Below are 18,083 nucleotides of genomic sequence, written 5' to 3'. Positions count from 1 at the left end.
ATAACTGTTTACATTGTCTGATAGTCTGACCCAGCTGAAGAGCTCACCACACCATTTCCACAGTGACCTCTACAGCTGGGTCAGACTATCAGACAACGTAAAGCAGTTATATCATCCCAGTCTGTCTGTTTCAGACTATTTTCTTACCACCTGCTATTTCAAGCACTAACATTAAATTCGCACTTTCACCAGCTCCCACACTTTCATAATTTAAGTTTTCCAAAATAATTTTACCACCAAATGATAGCTGTTGTCACTGTAATTTATATGAATAGCACAAGTTACCTAAGGCAAGGATAGTGTTATGATGGTGATTTAGTGGCATGATCTCTGTGTCACAGCTGCACGGGTCAGTCCTGACCTCTGTTCACATTGTCATGTTTGCTTGAGTCTTCTCTGCCTGTTCATACAGATGCTGCAAGTATCCTCGTTTTAGTGACTTGAGTCATGGATGAAAAAGGGTCTGAGAAGCATCAGTTTGCTTACCCATGTAATGAATGTTTGTTTATTTATTTTACATTTGTTAACTCAAATAGTCTGACTGAGCAGACCCCTTTGTTTGTTTACTTGAGTAGTACCCTGTTCAAAGCTGAGCCGTTTCAGACAGTGCCCATGTGAAGTCATCACAGTTAATACATAAGTAATAAATAAAGAAAAACTACAATTTTTTTAATAAACATAGCAATATGAATAATGAATACATAGATGGAAAATAATACAAGAAATATATTGTATAACATATAGGAACTAAACAATATAGATGTAACACTTCAAGTATTTATTTACACTGTTTGTTTAATCTGATATTCTTTATTTATTAGTGTGTTTGTTTTTGTTGACCAGGAAAGTCAAACAGGGTTGTACCCATTTTAAGTTGAGATCTGGGAAATAAGTTCCACAAAATTACATAAATGCATAATTAGTAAAAGTTATACAGTAGAGTTTAAAGATAAGTTCACTGACATTTCATAGAAGTATATACAGTGATAACAACTATAAAATTGTACAGTATGAAGTAATATATTTACAAGGTTGAGAACTGCTATGTTGAGAAATTAGTGTTTATTGTTAGTATTGAGTGAGAGGTAGATGAAGTAGGGATTGAGATGAAGAAGAATGGACAGAGCCGAGGAAAGAAAGTGGGTAGTGGTTTAGTTTATGGATTGAGACAGAGCTACAGCTAGGAGATGGGTGTTAAAGTTTAAGGATTTAGATAATGCTTATGTAGGTGGAGGCAGAAACAGAGTCCAGGCGTGAAAAGAAGGTTTGAGTTCTTGCAGTGAAAAGACTCAGGGAAGACTAGCCTGGTGAGCAGGAAGAGCAGATCCAGGATTGGACTGGATACTGTTTGAGCAAGGTTTTGAAGTTGTTTACCTTCTATATCTGTTGAGCATAACTAGTAATGTTGTTCTGTTGTTTTGACACACAGTGGGAGTAGAGGGAATTTCTAGCAGTGTGGTATGATTTATTTTTAGCTGGTAGGAGTTTATTGCTAGAATAAATGTATCTAGTAGGTAAGTGGTATAGTAGAGTGCCTTCTGATACTGGCCATTTCTGAAGAGAATACAAGAGGTTGTGAACATTGATTAGTTGTGATTAAAATGGTTTGGGAGTTTGAGACAATTAAGTTGTTTTAATGTCAGACAATCATGTCTTTCTTAAGAAAGGTTGGTTCTGAGTTTAGTTACTTTATGATAGCATATGCCCAGTTTAGATTTATAAGTATTGCAAATGTTTGTTAGCTTATGAGAAGCATATAGCAATGTCAAAAGAAGACAGGTTGATGTTAAGGGAGTCCTGCAGTGTATGCCAGATATTGCTTGGCCCTGTACCAAGAACCAAGTTCTATGAATTTTATTAATGGCTTCTAGTATAAGGTGATCAAACGTAAAGCTGTCATCAGTTGTGGCTTCTAGCAGTTTGGTTTGGCTTCCTGTTTTGGTGATTGTGGTATTGCATGAGATGATGGGAAATGAATGTTTCTGGTTATGGTTCCGGATATGTCAAAGACATTGAACATGGTGCAACCAGAAAGGAAGAGGAGAGCAATGAAACTTACCGGAGACTTGGTTAGGTGATACGACCCCATTGGAGGCAAGAGAGGAGGGCTTTCTTGAGGAGGTATTTTTTAGCTGAAGGCTGAAGATATGGTAAGTGAAGAGTTTTTTTAGTGGATGGAGAGAGTGACAAAGAGTAGCAGCAACAGTGGAGAAGGATTGTATGGTAGTATGCAGATTGTTTGTGAAGTTAAGAGTATTGGAGTTGTCCAAAAGTAGCTCCTCACTTTTAGTGGGATGTTTTTTTTTTTTTGCTTAGTTTGAATGCTAGAGGGGGGAACGTTTTGAGATGAAGTAGTTTAAAAATCTGAGCTCCAAGTAAGGAATCTGCTTTCTGTTTTATAAGAAGCCACTTTGCTTTGGAAAGAGTGGTGCTCTTGAGAGGGGAATTTCAGATGAATCAGCAGATTTTAGTGGTGAAAGTTTGAAGAATATATAAATATAAAATGTTTTTACTTGATAGAAAGCAAGTTATTTAACTTTTGGGTTCTTAAGGGTTAACCTGCTGGGGATTTTTCTCATTTTCTTTATTGATTAATTGCTTGTGAAATTTTATTGAGTGATGTGAATTTTGAATTATTTAAGACGTGTTTCACAGTTGTTTGTGGTTTCTGATGAAGACTACAGATGAATAGTGGTAAATAAAAGTGTTTTACGTTAAATACAGCTTAGTTTTGGGTTTGATTTTTACCTGATTTTCTAGAGCACTTCCAGTTTTTTTTTTGGAGGGGGGATTGAGGTTTGAAGACGGTCTTTTTTTTTTTGAAGCAGACACGATGATTGGAAGACAGTACACTAACTGGGATAGGAGGACACCCTTGCCTGTGGCTGTTCTTTCTGGGGTAATGAGAAATTCTGTTGGCCAGAAGAGGGTTGATTTTCTTTCAAGTTTTTTTCATTGTGGAGATGGAATGTGCATGTTTGGTCTAGCCAAAATCCCAGGATATTTGAAGGACATGGTAGTTTGTATTTGGTGTTGTTGAAGTCTGAGATGTGCAGGTTGTTTTGAGTCCAGGAAAGTTTTTAATGAGTTCTGAAGGGCCCATTTTTAGTCTCAGAAAGGTTGAGAATTCTTCATTAGCCACTTGTGGAGTGAGTGTATGTCTGATTAAAACTGGGACTGAATGCATATTTGTTTGTGACTAGATCTTTAAATACTATGTCATATGCAAAAAAATAATTGGTAAGTGAGGGGGTAATAAAGAAGTTTATTAATGAATACGGAGAACTCTAAGGAGCCAAGGATAGACCCCAGTGGAACCCAAGTGTGTAGACAAGCTTAATCAGAGAAGGATGACTTTTGAAGTGCCTTTTGAAAAGAAATCTTGAAACCAGTTTAGAGTGTCTGCACCAATGTCAGTTTTAATCAGCTTGTCAAGTAAAAGGGAGTGCTTGATGAGTTCAAAGTCCTTAAAGAGTTCTATGAAGATTATCCTTTAAGGTTGCCTTTGTCTGTATTTGGCAGCATATTGTCTGTTAGGGTCCAGTGTGCGGTCAAAACCAATGCTGTTTATAGGACAAAAGATGGAATTGTATGTATTCTTATAATTGTTTGAAAAAGTTTCTGGAAGATTTTCTTGGTTAAATTTCTCCAAGTCTTTTGGATTTCTAATACCATGACGGGAATGGACCTCATTCCTAAGTCAAAGTATGTTTAACGTTCATGAAATTAGCATTGTTTCAGTCTTTGATTTTAGCCAGAAGTGCTCTTCACACTTTCCCTGTTGGCTGGGAGTTTGGAATTGAAATTGGGTGGAAGTGGGGTTGGCTTATTTTGGAAGGGTTTAATTAGAGCAGTTTTCCAGATGTTAAGTATGATGTTTTTGAGGGCATAGGCTGAAGATGTGGGTGAGGGGGTGGGTGAGAGGAGGCCCTGCAGTAGTAAACAGGCCGTGGATTTTGACTGTTAAGCCAGGGAGGGATGTCAGTGGGGATGTTGTTGAGCAAGGTTGTAATTTCTTTGGATGCTATGTATAAGATAGAATGGAGAAGGGTGGGTGGGGGTTTTAGAAGGGTGTGTGGGTAATTATTTGGGGAAGGTTGTTAAATTCTCCGAAGTCAGAAGTAAAAAGCTGTGTTTTAACATACTGACTGAGGTTTGAAGATCTATTTTCTTGGGGTAGTAAGTTAAGTTAACTTCCAGGGGAAGTTTTTAGAAGTGATTGAAAAGGGTATGTGTGTGTGTTTTCTTTTTATTTGATTTATTATGGAAGGTTTTAGGTAATCGTATGGGCTGTTTGGCAAGGTTATGTAAGGTTGTAGAGGTAGTACAAGTTCCTGTAATGGAGTTCGGTTTCCATTTATTCCAGGCTTCATCTTTGGGTTTGAGGAGCTGTTTGAGGTCTATGGATATCCAATCAGTTTTGATGGATTCCTGTAGTACTTTGATTAGAGGAAAGAATTTGTCTTGAAGCTAAAGCAAGACTTGGGTAAGAGTTTTGGACACTTTATTGGAATAAATGAATTAATTATAAAATATCCCAAGAAGTTCCCATTCTGTGTCTCAACATACTACCCACAAATACAGAAATCACTGCTTAGTCTAGTATAATCTGATTTGAATGAGAAAGAAATACACACTTACAGAGAGACTCATAGAATATATTTGTTCATTAAGTGTATATAGTAACTGCAGGATATTTGCAATGGTTAGATTCAGAAATTATTAGTAAATGCTCCTGGTACATTCCTTGTGACCTAATGTTGCAAAGCTTTTTATTGCTTTCTGGTAGATGGATGCTGTTACTTTCTGTCTCATTTGAACAGTGCTGCAATGCAACGCATTAAATATAAGGATGGTATGGTGGTGTGTTTGGTTCTACCTTTTTTCATAGCTCCTTACCCACAATTGTACAAGCCTGTTGTGACCTTTAAGCATGGACTCCATCCTGTTTCCCCAGCACATGAAAAGGATGTATCATGCAGTAACATATTCATAGTAAGATAACTGTGGGAGACAGCAGCTTCTAACTGTACTGTTAATATTGGTTCTGTCATATAGTAACACATTCTACTATAAATGATACCATTGCAGTGTGAAGGAGTAGTATTCCAGTTAACATTTGTGCTATGAAGGATACCATTGCAATATGAAGGACAGTATTACAGTTAACATTTGTACTCTGAAGGGTACCACTGCAGTATAAAGGACAGTATTACAGTTAATATTTGTACTATGAAAGATACCATTGCAGTATGAAGGACAGTATTACAGTTAACATTTGTACTATGAAGGGTAGCATTGCAGTATGAAGGACAGTATTACAGTTAACATTCGTACTATGAAGGGTAACATTACAGTATGAAGGACACTATTACAGTTAACATTCATACCCTGAAGGGTACCATTGCAATATGAAGGACAGTATTACAGTTAACATTCGTACTCTGAAGGGTACCATTACAGTATAAAGGACAGTATTACAGTTAATATTTGTACTATGAAAGATACCATTGCAGTATGAAGGACACTATTGCAGTTAACATTCGTACTATGAAGAGTACCATTACAGTATAAAGGACAGTATTACAGTCAATATTTGTACTATGAAAGATACCATTGCAGTATGAAGGACACTATTGCAGTTAACATTCGTACTATGAAGAGTACCATTACAGTATGAAGGACAGTGTTATAGTTAACATTTGTACTATGAAAGATACCATTGCAGTATGAAGGACACTGTTGCAGTTAACATTCGTACTATGAAGAGTACCATTACAGTATGAAGGACAGTGTTATAGTTAACATTTGTACTATGAAAGATACCATTGCAGTATGAAGGACACTATTGCAGTTAACATTCGTACTATGAAGAGTACCATTACAGTATAAAGGACAGTATTAGTTAACCTTCGTACTTGCTTTTTGCACTGTAAATGAACCATAAATTATCTTTACATGTTTTATGAAAACCTATGATTATTTTTTTGTCAGTGATATAAAGCAGCAGAACTGTGCCTTACTTGCCTCAAACAGATGCCCTATGCAGCTCGACTGAAGAAACTCCAGCTGTACTCGGTTGCATACTGCCTGCTCAGAGGTGATCTCTGCCTGACATACAAGGCCATGTCCAACCCAGAATTGATGGACATGCTCCACCTAAAGAAAACAAAATCCCCTAGAGCCACACGCTCTGGGGATCTAAACCTCACCATAACGATAAATAGGACTTGCTGGAGGGATAGATTCCTGTCCCAGAGACTCCCCATGCTTTGGAACAGGATTCCAATCTACATTAGGCAGAGCTCCTCACTAACACTCTTCAAGAGAAACCTTGATGAGTGGATGGGAAACAGAAAGTTTACCCCAGGGATCACTGCAGTGGCTCTGCTGGACAGAGGCACAGGGAACTAATCTAAGGGGGCGGCAAAAGCCAACACATTCTAGCTAGGCTTACATATGCCCTCGGGCAGATAGCCTAGTACTTATCTATGAACCTATTAAGTGCGAGGTAGAAAGCTGAAGACCTTCTTTATAACAGCTCATTTGCATGTTTCATACTTGTGCTATAAGATGCCTACTGTATTCTGTTTTTTAGTTTATTTCTTGGCCGGGTAAGCTGACTTGATACAACTGGCCCTTTTCAGGGAGACATGGGAGCACTGTGTGGTGAAGTGACTTGCACACAATAGGCAAATGGAAGTTGAAGGAATCAAATCTTGTGTCCTTCACACAGGAAGCAGCTCATAGTTTTAGCCGTCTGCTCAAACTGCCAGTCAGTACGGACACTTCATATAGGTTAGGTCATGAGGCACTTCAGCTCATGGGGGCTGTAGGATTATACTCCCCCTTTTCTCAAATATACTGACCCTTCAGTTTTCTAATAAATAAAACAATAAATGAGCATGTGTGTATGTAAGAACACAAGTGCTTGATTATTTGTAATTAGAATGCCTAGAGTTCCTGTTGCTGTTGTCAAGTCCTTTTGTCTCTCTCTCTGCAGAACTACAATACATTTAATCTAGAAAATGTTATCCCATTTTTCACAGTCACCATATCCCGATGTAGCAGTAATTCAAAACTGAACAACGGTTCCAGAAAAGGAATATTCAATGCCCTGAGATTTGTCTTGTGTCATTTACACACAGACAAAATTATAAAGTGGAGCTGAAAATCAGAGCAGAAAAATGAAACTCAAAATGTTTTCTTTCTGTAATCCAAAACACTTCTGCATGTCTGTTCAGAAGTTTTAAAGATTGGTATACTGCTGCTATGTCACAGTTTGAGCAATCAGTTAAACAGAACTTCATGTATTTGAATCTAACTTCTCCTACATGCAACAAAAGCAAAAGTCAAGCACACCATGATGATGGCACTTCAATGCACATTTCCCAGTGATCTACATAGTCCCAGTGATCTACATAGTCCCAGTAATATACATTATTCCAATAATCTACATAGTCCCAGTGATCTACATAGTCCCAATAATCTATATAGTCCCAGTGATTTATGTAGTCCCACTGATCTACATAGTCCCAGTAATATACATTATTCCAATAATCTACATAGTCCCACTGATCTACATAGTCCCAATAATCTATATAGTCCCAGTGATTTATGTAGTCCCACTGATCTACACAGTCCCAGTAATATACATTATTCCAATAATCTACATAGTCCCACTGATCTACGTAGTCCCAATAATCTACATAGTCCCAGTTATCTATATAGTCCCAGTGATCTATATAGTCCCAATAATCTATATAGTCCCACTGATCTACATAGTCCCACTGATCTACGTAGTCCCAATAATCTACATAGTCCCAGTTAGCTATATAGTCTCAGTGATCTACATAGTCCCAGTTATCTATATAGTCCCAGTGATCTACATAGTTCCAGTGATTAACATAGTCTCAATAATCTACACAGTCCCAGTGATCTACATAGGCCCAATAATCTACATGGCTACCCATCCACATTCAATGTGAGATTCATGATGGTCTCCCCAATGCAACACCAGTCACATTCCAGCACCCCTTTCCCATTCCCATTTTGTAAAATGCCATTTCCAAGTACACCATCATTACCTGGTGTGTGTGTGTGTGTGTGTGTGTGTGTGTGTGTGTGTGTGTGTGTGTGTGTGTGTGTGTGTGTGTGTACATCTGTATAAATACACTGACAGACTAGTCAGATGTATGCCTTTATACAGATATCTAATTAAGCTGGTAGAGCTAGGCAGACAGTGGTTGTTTAATTCACAACAGACCTGTAAATGGTTTATTTTTCCTGTCTCTGTCATCCGTAGAAGGGTGTGGTGATGTTTACTAGCATCCTGCCAGATGTATTATTACAAATTGCATATTGAATAAAATATTCCCCTTCTGCATTTGTTGTTTCTCATCAGTGGCACTTCTGAATTATGTCACATGTTTCTTCATTGTTTATTGTTGCTTTCTGAATTCTGTTAACTTGATAGCTCCCATTAAACCTATGCTCCCTTTTCCAGAGAAAGAGGGACCTAAGGTGGTATTTATGCTAACTAGTGGAAGTCTGGCAATTGTGCCATGAAAACTCAGATGATTTATTGCCATAAATCTCAGCTGTTTAGATTTTCACAGAATGTCCAGATTTCTGTTTCCTATTTTTGTTCTGTTTCTCATAGAGTGTGTGTTTTTTTGGCAAATCATTGTGGATTGAAGTCACTAAATAATGACATATTTGAGTTTCAGATTTCATGTCCTTCAGAAAATGCATACTAACACAAATCATGTTACTCTAGCAACTTTTCTAGGTTTATAATAGCAATATTTAAAATCGGCCCCTATTACGGTCTTTGTGTGCCCATTATTTTAGGCTTTGTCCAGATATTTGGTGCTAAGAAGCTGAGAGTTATGTCTTGTGCAGATGGCCAGCAGAACTCTCATGAAAGACTGGAGGAGGCATTGCACATGTGTTTGTGCATGTGTGTACGTATATGTGTGTGTGTGTCTATACACACACACACACACACACACACACACACACACACACACACACACACACACACACACACGTGAAAACACAGAATGAATCTGCAGAGATGCATGCTCTGGCTAAGATGTATTAAACAAACGAAGTTTCCTTACTGATTTCTCACTGAGAAGTACAATACCAACTGCTGGTCATGGAACAGGAGAAGATTACAAATTCTGTTAAACATATACAATGTTTGCAGCACAGATTTACAGGGAAAAAATAAGTGGAGCTGGATTGTGAGGAAATGGTGGGAGATAGGGGAGTGGTATCTTATACCCCAAGAAGGAGATTGACAGATGGGTGCCCCAAAAGATGCTTCAGCAAAGGACAATCTTCTGCAACATCAACAGAATGATTTGGAGAGACAGGTATATCTTTCAGGAGATATCACTGCTCAGAAACAGATTTTCCATCCACGAAAAACAAAGCTCATCCCTGTCCATATTCAAGCACAACTTGGATTTATGGATTGGAAACAGAACATTTACCCCTGGACTGCTCCTGTACTACTAATGCAGAGATGCAGCTCCTGAATGCTTTATCCCATGCACAGCTCCTCTCAAATTACCTGTGGTATGTTATTCTCACTAGGGGTAATATATAATTACTGAACATGGAATTGGTAAGACCAGAGTAATGTCAAATGGGATAGGGAGTAATATATAATTATCAACCATGGGATGGGTAAGGCCAGTGTAACACCAAATGGGATAGGTTAATTCTAGCACCAAAGGGAAACTGGATAGGTTTAAAATCGCCCCCAAGAGAAGATAGCAAGTACTTACCTATGAACCTATAAGATGCTGTGGCCATTAAGAGCAGCTAGCCACATACTTACCTGTGAACATATAAGATGATGTGGCAATTAAGAGCAGCTAGCCACATACTTACCTGTGAACATATAAGATGATGTGGCCCATAAGGGCAGCTAGCCACATACTTACCTGTGAACATATAAGATGATGTGGCCATTGAGAGCAGCTAGCCACATACTTACCTGTGAACATATAAGATGATGTGGCCATTAAAAGCAGCTAGCCACATACTTACATGTGAACATATAAGATGATGTGGCCATTAAGAGCAGCTAGCCACATACTTACCTGTGAACATATAAGATGATGTGGCCCATAAGGGCAGCTTACCACATAATTACCTATGAACATATAAGATGATGTGGCCCATAAGAGCAGCTAGCCACATACTTACCTATGAACCTTTAAGATGATGTCTTACAGGAATTATGTTTCAAGACACAGTGCATTAAGACAAAGGTGTGTAGTAAAGGTGGCTAAGCTGGCACTTGGTCTGTTGTGTTGAATATTTTATCTGAACTAGTTAAATAATTTTTCAGTGCATATCATCAGTGCTTCTGCGTGGATTGGAAGGAAAATCTCTTAAACTTTAAGTACAGAAACAAAAGAACCTTTAGAATACTTTGGACACCACATCCAAGTGATACTTGATGGGTTTACACATTAATTTTAGGCCTGCAAATGTTACTCTGCAACAGTTAACACATTTGCCTGGACTGAAATATAAATCAATAGCACAGGCCTGAAAAAAAGAGACAAAATAGATGTCTGGGATTGTGTTTGGGAGGCTGATTTAATATTGGTCTCATACATACTTTGAATTTATCACCCCTGCATTAATACAGATTTTCAGCACTTTGCTCATTTGGCAACCATCTGAATGCTCTGAAAACAATCAATTGCCAGACTTCTACCCAAGCATAAAACAGTCTCAGCTCTGTGCCCTGTCTGCAATCCTTCAATTCATCACCTCTTTCCAACTCCAGACATAACCTAACACCTTTAGTCTGTTTAGCACTGCAAAATATTTCTTTTCTGAAGGGCATAACTCTATCACCTCACACTTTACATTGATTGCCACTATACATCACAGTGTACACATGTAAATTAACTGGCACACACATTTCTAAGATTTCACTAAATGTTCAGCTTTCTATTAAACCAGGTGTCTTACAAGACTCATTATCTGAACCACTGTTGTTCTCCATATTCCTTGACTTTTACCATTGCATACCCACAACTTTGGCTTCTACTTTGCCATGATAATCTGATCCACCTCTAATCTGACTAATGGCCTTTACATCCAGCAATCTCAGCACTGACCAATACCCAAATGTCTCTTAAATAATGTCTAGGCAGGAATAAGTTAGGCGACTCTGTTTTCCATCAGTACTCCTACACTTGGCCATGGTGAATTTTTGCAGCTTTATCTTGATTGCATTTCTTTCATCAAACGTATTTGAAAGCTCATACACTTTTCATTATTCACAGCAGTGATGCTATTTATGCAGGACTGCTGTATGTGTGTGTGTTAAGATTTTTTTGCTTTACTCCTCTGTTGTGAGCCAATGGAATTAGCATGCTAAAGTAAAGGGGTGTAGAGAGACATTCTCCAAAGCGGGTGTGCCAGGGGTATTGACTCTGCAAAAATACTTTGAAGTGTATTTTTCATTGACATCAAGTAATGTTTTGTTTGATTCAGAAAAGCACAGGTTAGAGAAATTCAAGTTAATACAGGGAAATAATTTCTAACAAATCAGTCCAAGTCAAAATAGGCATCTTAAAGTCAGAATCGTCCTTATTATCCAAAGGCTAATAACGAGCAGATGGGAGCTCATGGCATTAGCCTGATTAGCCCACATTAATCACTGCAGCTTTTTACTCCTAGAATATCTCCTCAGTGGAGCTCATTAGGTTGTCACACAAGTATATTTACACTCTAGATACCAGACTCTTGCTGTCACTACTTCCTAACTCAATAATGATCTTACAGAAAGACCTGGGTTAAGGCAAGAGGTATTTGTTTTGAGAAGAAAATTTTCCATTGCTGTAGTAATTTTCTATCCTTGCCTTTCTCAAATGTTTTTTTGAAACTTTTGCAGATGAGTAGAGTTCCAGGTTTGTTTAAGTCTGGCCCAAGCATGGTCCTTACTACTGTCTCCATTGCCAGAGTTATGCATTTGAATTTGTTGTCTGTCTTCTGAATCTTAGTTGGAAAATGCATTTTTCACAGAAGTGTGCATTTCTTTTTTTTGGGGGGGGGGTAGTTATCAAAGGGTAGTGTTCACATCATAAAACACTGGCCTAGTTAGTGAACTGCATACCCATGAGAATATGTTCAAAGCCATCTTTATCATCATCATCATGATTATCATCATATACTTAAAAAAACTGTCCTGTGAAATGTATGGTAGTTGCAAGATGAAAAGGATAACTCTTAACTTCTTACTCCCAGCAACAATCTGCTTCTCATTCTGTGGGATCCTCAAATGCTTCCACGTGTGCTGAGATGTTTCCAGTGTTCCCTCAGTCTGTACAAGGCCATTTTCCCCAGGGGGAACCTCCTTTAGAAGTACCCAGGAGACATTATCTGAAGGTTCCCAAAACATGTCAACAAGGAAGAGCAGTGACTGTGCCACAAGATCCTCCCAGATTACTAAGTATTTCATTCTGTCACAGAGAATGAACCACGCTGCCCTGCAAAGGACCCTCATATCTGCCACTTGTATCGATGATCACCTCCTCTTGTTGCAGAGGGTGAGCCATGTTACTTCGAGAAAGACACCCACATCTACCACTTGTATCCGTGGTCTCTTCCTATTGTCACAGATGATAAATCATGCTACTCTGCAAAGGGTGCTCATATCTGCTGCTTTTATTTATGATTGCCTCCTCTTGTCACAGAACGTCAACCATGTTACCCTGTGAAGGATCCTTGTATCTGTTGTTTGTATCCATGATCTCCTCTTCATCGTGATCACTACCTAAAGCTCATGACATAGGTGTGGACAGGAAGACTTGCTGACCAGCAAAAAAGTGTGCTCTCTAAATCGCTTTCCTACCACTGCCTGATCCCGACATCGAGCTCTGCAGCATAACTCTCTTTAATTTGCCTGCTCTTGGCATTCCCTACTTCATATACTTACTCTTGCCATAATAGCCCTTTCCACTGATGAATTTTCCCTTCATACACTATGAACCTCATTTCATTGCTTTCTTAGCTAAAGGGAGAGCTTAAGAAAAATGTACTGCCTCTGCTTTGGTATCCACATGCTGTTCCTTTGGCATACATTGACAGTATGGTTATCAGTGGTAAGATCTCTGCCCCTTAACTCCAGACTGAAATGCTCAGTCCTGATCCCTGCTTATTGTCTATGTAGTTTGCATGTTATCCTCATGTCCGTGTGGGTTTTCTGTGGGATCTTCATTTCTTTCACCAACTAAAAAGATCCCTGTTGATTAGTAGCAATAAAATGTTTATGTATACTTTTTATTTATCCTTGTCCTTGTGGCCCGAGTCATGTCAGGGGAACTTTCATGGAGCAGTCCACTAATCTGATTAACAAATGATGGATAAATAAAAAATTGGTATTGCATACAATTTAGCTGAAACTGGTGTTTTTTTACTATTTTTTTGCTGAAACTCTATTAGCAATTGTCTGCATTTCTTTTTATCTCTAGGTCATGGATAAAATGTGTCCAGTCTGATCAGTCCTCTCAGTAGTTAACAAATGAAAAATAAACAAACATATAAATTGTTCACAACTGCAGAAGATCTGCAGTGGACACTTGTGAAGGGATATTCGTGGATATGAATAAAGTATGCATTTTTTTAATGGACGGTGTCCCATGGTAAATCAGAAACTAAAAGCTGCATGATGAACATGGTGTTTGACAAAAGACTATTTTTCTGAAGGTTGTGGGAGGGTGAAGAAATAATGCAGCAATTCTTTGTTCAGTGTAAAACGTTTACAGGTCCCGTGGCTGTATGGGTGAAATGATGGGTTTTGATTGTTTGAAAATAATGTCTATAGAAATACATATCCATGGAAAAATTAATTTATTAGCAACTAAACCTGATATGTCTACAATGAATGCAGTGGGTATATGTGGAAGCGTCTTCACTTTTGTGCTTTATAAGCAGATATATATGCTTACAATATAATATTCTTAACTGGATTGATGCACTGATCCAAGGACTCTCTTCAGTCATGGCCTGGGCTGTTTAAGCAGGATACAATTAGCAGAAACTATGACGTCAGAGAAGTGAACAGTATATAGTAGTACATGCAGACAGCTGAAGACAGTTGCAAATATAAATTGTAGAATTGTAGAATAAGAAAAGTCTGGACTCTGTAGAGAACCCAGTACTTGTGAATATATTTCATCACAGTGCATTCCTTAGTCTGTGCAAGACTTTTCCCTGTTTCCATACTCTCCAGTATTGCACTAGAGGAATGGGAATATTTTACAGACACATTAGGAATTTAATGTAGTTTGTGCATCATCTGACTATGGACTACAAATCTAATACTAAAGTACTTATTTACATACACACATTTACAGTTCAGTATCAATATTCATCAGGAGTGTTACTTCCTTAGGTACAGGCTTATGTGATAAGATAGGTGCAACTCCTTGTAAAGATTATTTTAATGAGCAGGCTAGCTGCAGTACACGTAGGGGACAACATTTAAGCTTTCTGAATACAATGGTTTGAAACTGAAAGAATTATAGAAAAGATTGTATAATGAAAGTAATGTGTATGGTTGTGCAAATAAAAGTTATTTATTTATATATTTACAAGCTGACCAGGGTAGTCCCACTAGCCCAGTAAACTCTTTTCAGGGGAGATCCAAGAAGGTATTCAAACTGATTAGATTTAATTTGACCTGAGCAGCAGGGAAAGTCCGCCACACTTTTTGCTATGTGCCATGGGGTCTTTTACATCTACCTAAGCTCTCAGCTACTCAGGCAGATGGGGCCTTAGTTTAATGTCTCATCTGAAGGAAGAAACACTCAAGAAGAGTGCAGAACCCACAATATATTGCATTGCAGTGTCTGTATTAGAAAATGAAACCAAGCACCCAATGTGCCAATAGATCCCACAGACTTCTGATCTCACAGAATTAGAGACAACTGTATTATCTGTTTCGCCACCGACACTAACACTGGCATACTTCTTTTTCTTTTATTATTTTATCCATCAGCTGTGATGTTGTCCTTTTATGACATGTTTAATTAAACCTGCTTGTCACCAAATAATATGAGATCTTTAACATCCACCCAACCTACCACCAGATCAAGATGCTCTCATCTCAGTTTAATACCTCATGCAAAAGATGGCACCTCAAAAGTGCAACACCTTCAACACTGCATTTCCCATTTTAGTACTAGAATATGAATATAAATACCTAATGCAGGGACAGAACCACCTGCTAAACCAGTGACATTACTAAGAATCACTGTAGCCCCATATTCCTGCAGGACACATACCCATTCTGCAAGTGGTATTTACACATATGAGCACCCTCATATTTCAGCACTTGTTGGTTTCACATTCTACATATATGTATACCTACCATCTCATTAAAAAAGGCAATAACCTTACTTTCCCATTCTGCTTTGCTATCTGTCTGTATGTCTGTCAGTCTTTCTCTCTCTATGTTAACGCAGCCTTCACATTTAATGGATGACTCTAAATACACTGTCTGTTGAATATTTTACAATTGCTTCAGCTATTGCACTGGAAACTAGAGACAGTCTAGTCTGAAGAAAAGCTGCATGATTGTAAATTTGCAGTTAAATGTTACACTTCCCCTTTAATAAATGGTAACATTTTTATCTTACAGGTGGACATAACTTAATATTTCAATAATTTTCCTAAATTGTCAGAGTAACTTCTTAGAAGCCAATCTTCATAAAATAACATCATCTATGACATACCGTGACATACTATTGGCTGTGAATGACAGCAAAGAGTTTCCATTTATTTCAGCGGAATTTCCATTTCTCATCCAGCCTTTCAGATGCCTCATATTACAACATGTCTCTGACTGATTACCATAAAAACAGTAGAAGACTAGCCGTCTAAAAGAGACACTTATGTGCCAAATTTTCTGTCACTTGTACAAACGATATAAAACATTACTGAAGTACAAATGTTTGATATTAACACAGAAATGGGTATTAAAAACACTAGGTTTGTACGCGTTGGAGCATAACGGTAATAAGGAAGTGTAAAGGGTGGGGAGTAAATGATTCATTTCTTTAATTTGTTTTTTTGTTCTGGTTTTCTTTTGGTGTTATGCAATGTGTCAGTATTATTAGAGTTAAGTGAAAGACAACAGCAATTTGAAGCAGGCCGAATGATGTTTTTTACTGGCTTTAGTCAGATTCATGCTTACAATAATCAGAAACAGATGAATGGTATCCCATGTTGCAATGAATCACAACTTATGCCTGATGAGTAGGCCATAGTGCATTCATTCATTCATTAGTGAAGGTATTTGTTCTTCTAGTAGCAGGACCATTTGTTTTTACTGAAGATCTGGGAGTATTGTACTGAAAGAAAAAAAAAACAATATGATTAGTGGTGCTCAGTACAGAAATTCTGCTCATGAGAATCAAACCCTGATCATTCTGTCAGATGAATCAGGCTCCACTACCTGCCATTACTCTAAACATCAGACTATTACACCACACAGTAGCATGCTGACCACACATCACAATAGATACTATAGTCTCAGTTTGTAACAAACATTAAACTTCAAGTTTGCAACAAATGTAATGACTCTAGTGAAAAAAGGTTAAGTATGTTAAAATAGTTTTACCGAGTTTATATCATGCAAACCATGCCTACATACATGTACAACACAGAGAAAGAGATTCTGTTTGTCTCTGTTTGTTTTGTGCTGCGCCTGTAGAACAGGTCAGCTTCTCTGGCCTCCAGCTGTCCAGCTGTGTGTTCGTTCTGTTGTTGCAGAGGCGGGCTGGTACAACTTATGGGTGAAGCTGGAAACATTAAAAGAAAGCTGAAGTCAGTGATTCCCATCAAATATACCACTAGGTGACAGCAGCGAGCAAACAAAAGAAAGCACTGCATGGTCCATGCAGACTGAATGATCAGAGCAGTGGTTAAAGTATACTCTAGATTTAAAGAATGTTCCTAAAATAAATGTTCCAACTTTTTAAAACTCCATGTTCACTTTCAAACTATCTTCTTTAGGTGACTTTCACTAGTATCTGAATGCACTCAAAAGCAACAACATAAGGTTGTTTAAAATGGTGGGGGTGGGCTGACAGGAAGACATCATTTGTGTGGGCTTCATACAGCAGGGCCTGTGGTGATGATATGAGCTCCCAAACTTTCTTCTATCTATGTACTGTTTAAGCTATTAACAAGCTGTTTCCTGCAGTGCGGTGATGCAAGGTTTGATTCCCTGAGACTCCATTGTCTAACTGTGTGTCTTTGAGCAAGTCATTTAGCCAGATACCGCTCCCGGGCTGAGTCTGAAAAAGAACCTTGGAGATCAGTGCTCTACCCTGGAAAACAAATACAAATAAATAAATAAGTGCTGAGAATGTGCATTTAAACAGCACATTTGTTCATACATGTGGAGGTGTACAGTAACTCCTACTCATTCATATTCTTTCACTAATATCTTCCTTTGACAAAATGTCTTACTGCATGCTGTCTAAGAAGGAAACAGGCAGCCATCAAATCCAGTATCTATTCTGGGTCCCATTGTGTTTATCCTGTGCAGAAAGTACCACAGACAGGTGTGTTACTGAGGATATTATAATGGGCGGGCAAGGCTCTGAGACAGTAACTGACATGTAGAGATTCACAGAAGAGTAGATTATATAAGACAGCTGGGCCATGTGGCCATTTACGTTTTGTCAGTGCCCACTCTTGGACTCTACCATCTTTTTCAAGTAGCAATAGGCCAGTCATGCTGTGGGTGAATTACAAATTTCACTCCAATTGTCTAATTCCTTCTTAAAGGAAGGTAGTGTGTCACATTGCTTGATCTGGTGAAGGACAGTTGCTCCAGAGAAATGGCAGTCATTGCATGACAAATCTGTCTGTCTACTGTGATTTGTTTATTTGCTGATTGAAATTCAGATTTCCAGTTCTATTGGTCACTAAACTGATTGATTTGTGGAGAAATAAGAGGTCATAGACTGCCATATCCTTAATGATCTAGAAGACAAGGACAAGTCACAGATCATCCCTAAGGAGTGTATATG

Source organism: Protopterus annectens, chromosome 9.part0 (genome assembly GCF_019279795.1).
Source record: "Protopterus annectens isolate FY-2018-M chromosome 9.part0, PAN1.0, whole genome shotgun sequence".
Classification (NCBI taxonomy): domain Eukaryota; kingdom Metazoa; phylum Chordata; order Ceratodontiformes; family Protopteridae; genus Protopterus; species Protopterus annectens.
The sequence above is the reverse complement of the archived record's forward strand: the minus strand, read 5'-3'. Positions refer to the sequence as shown.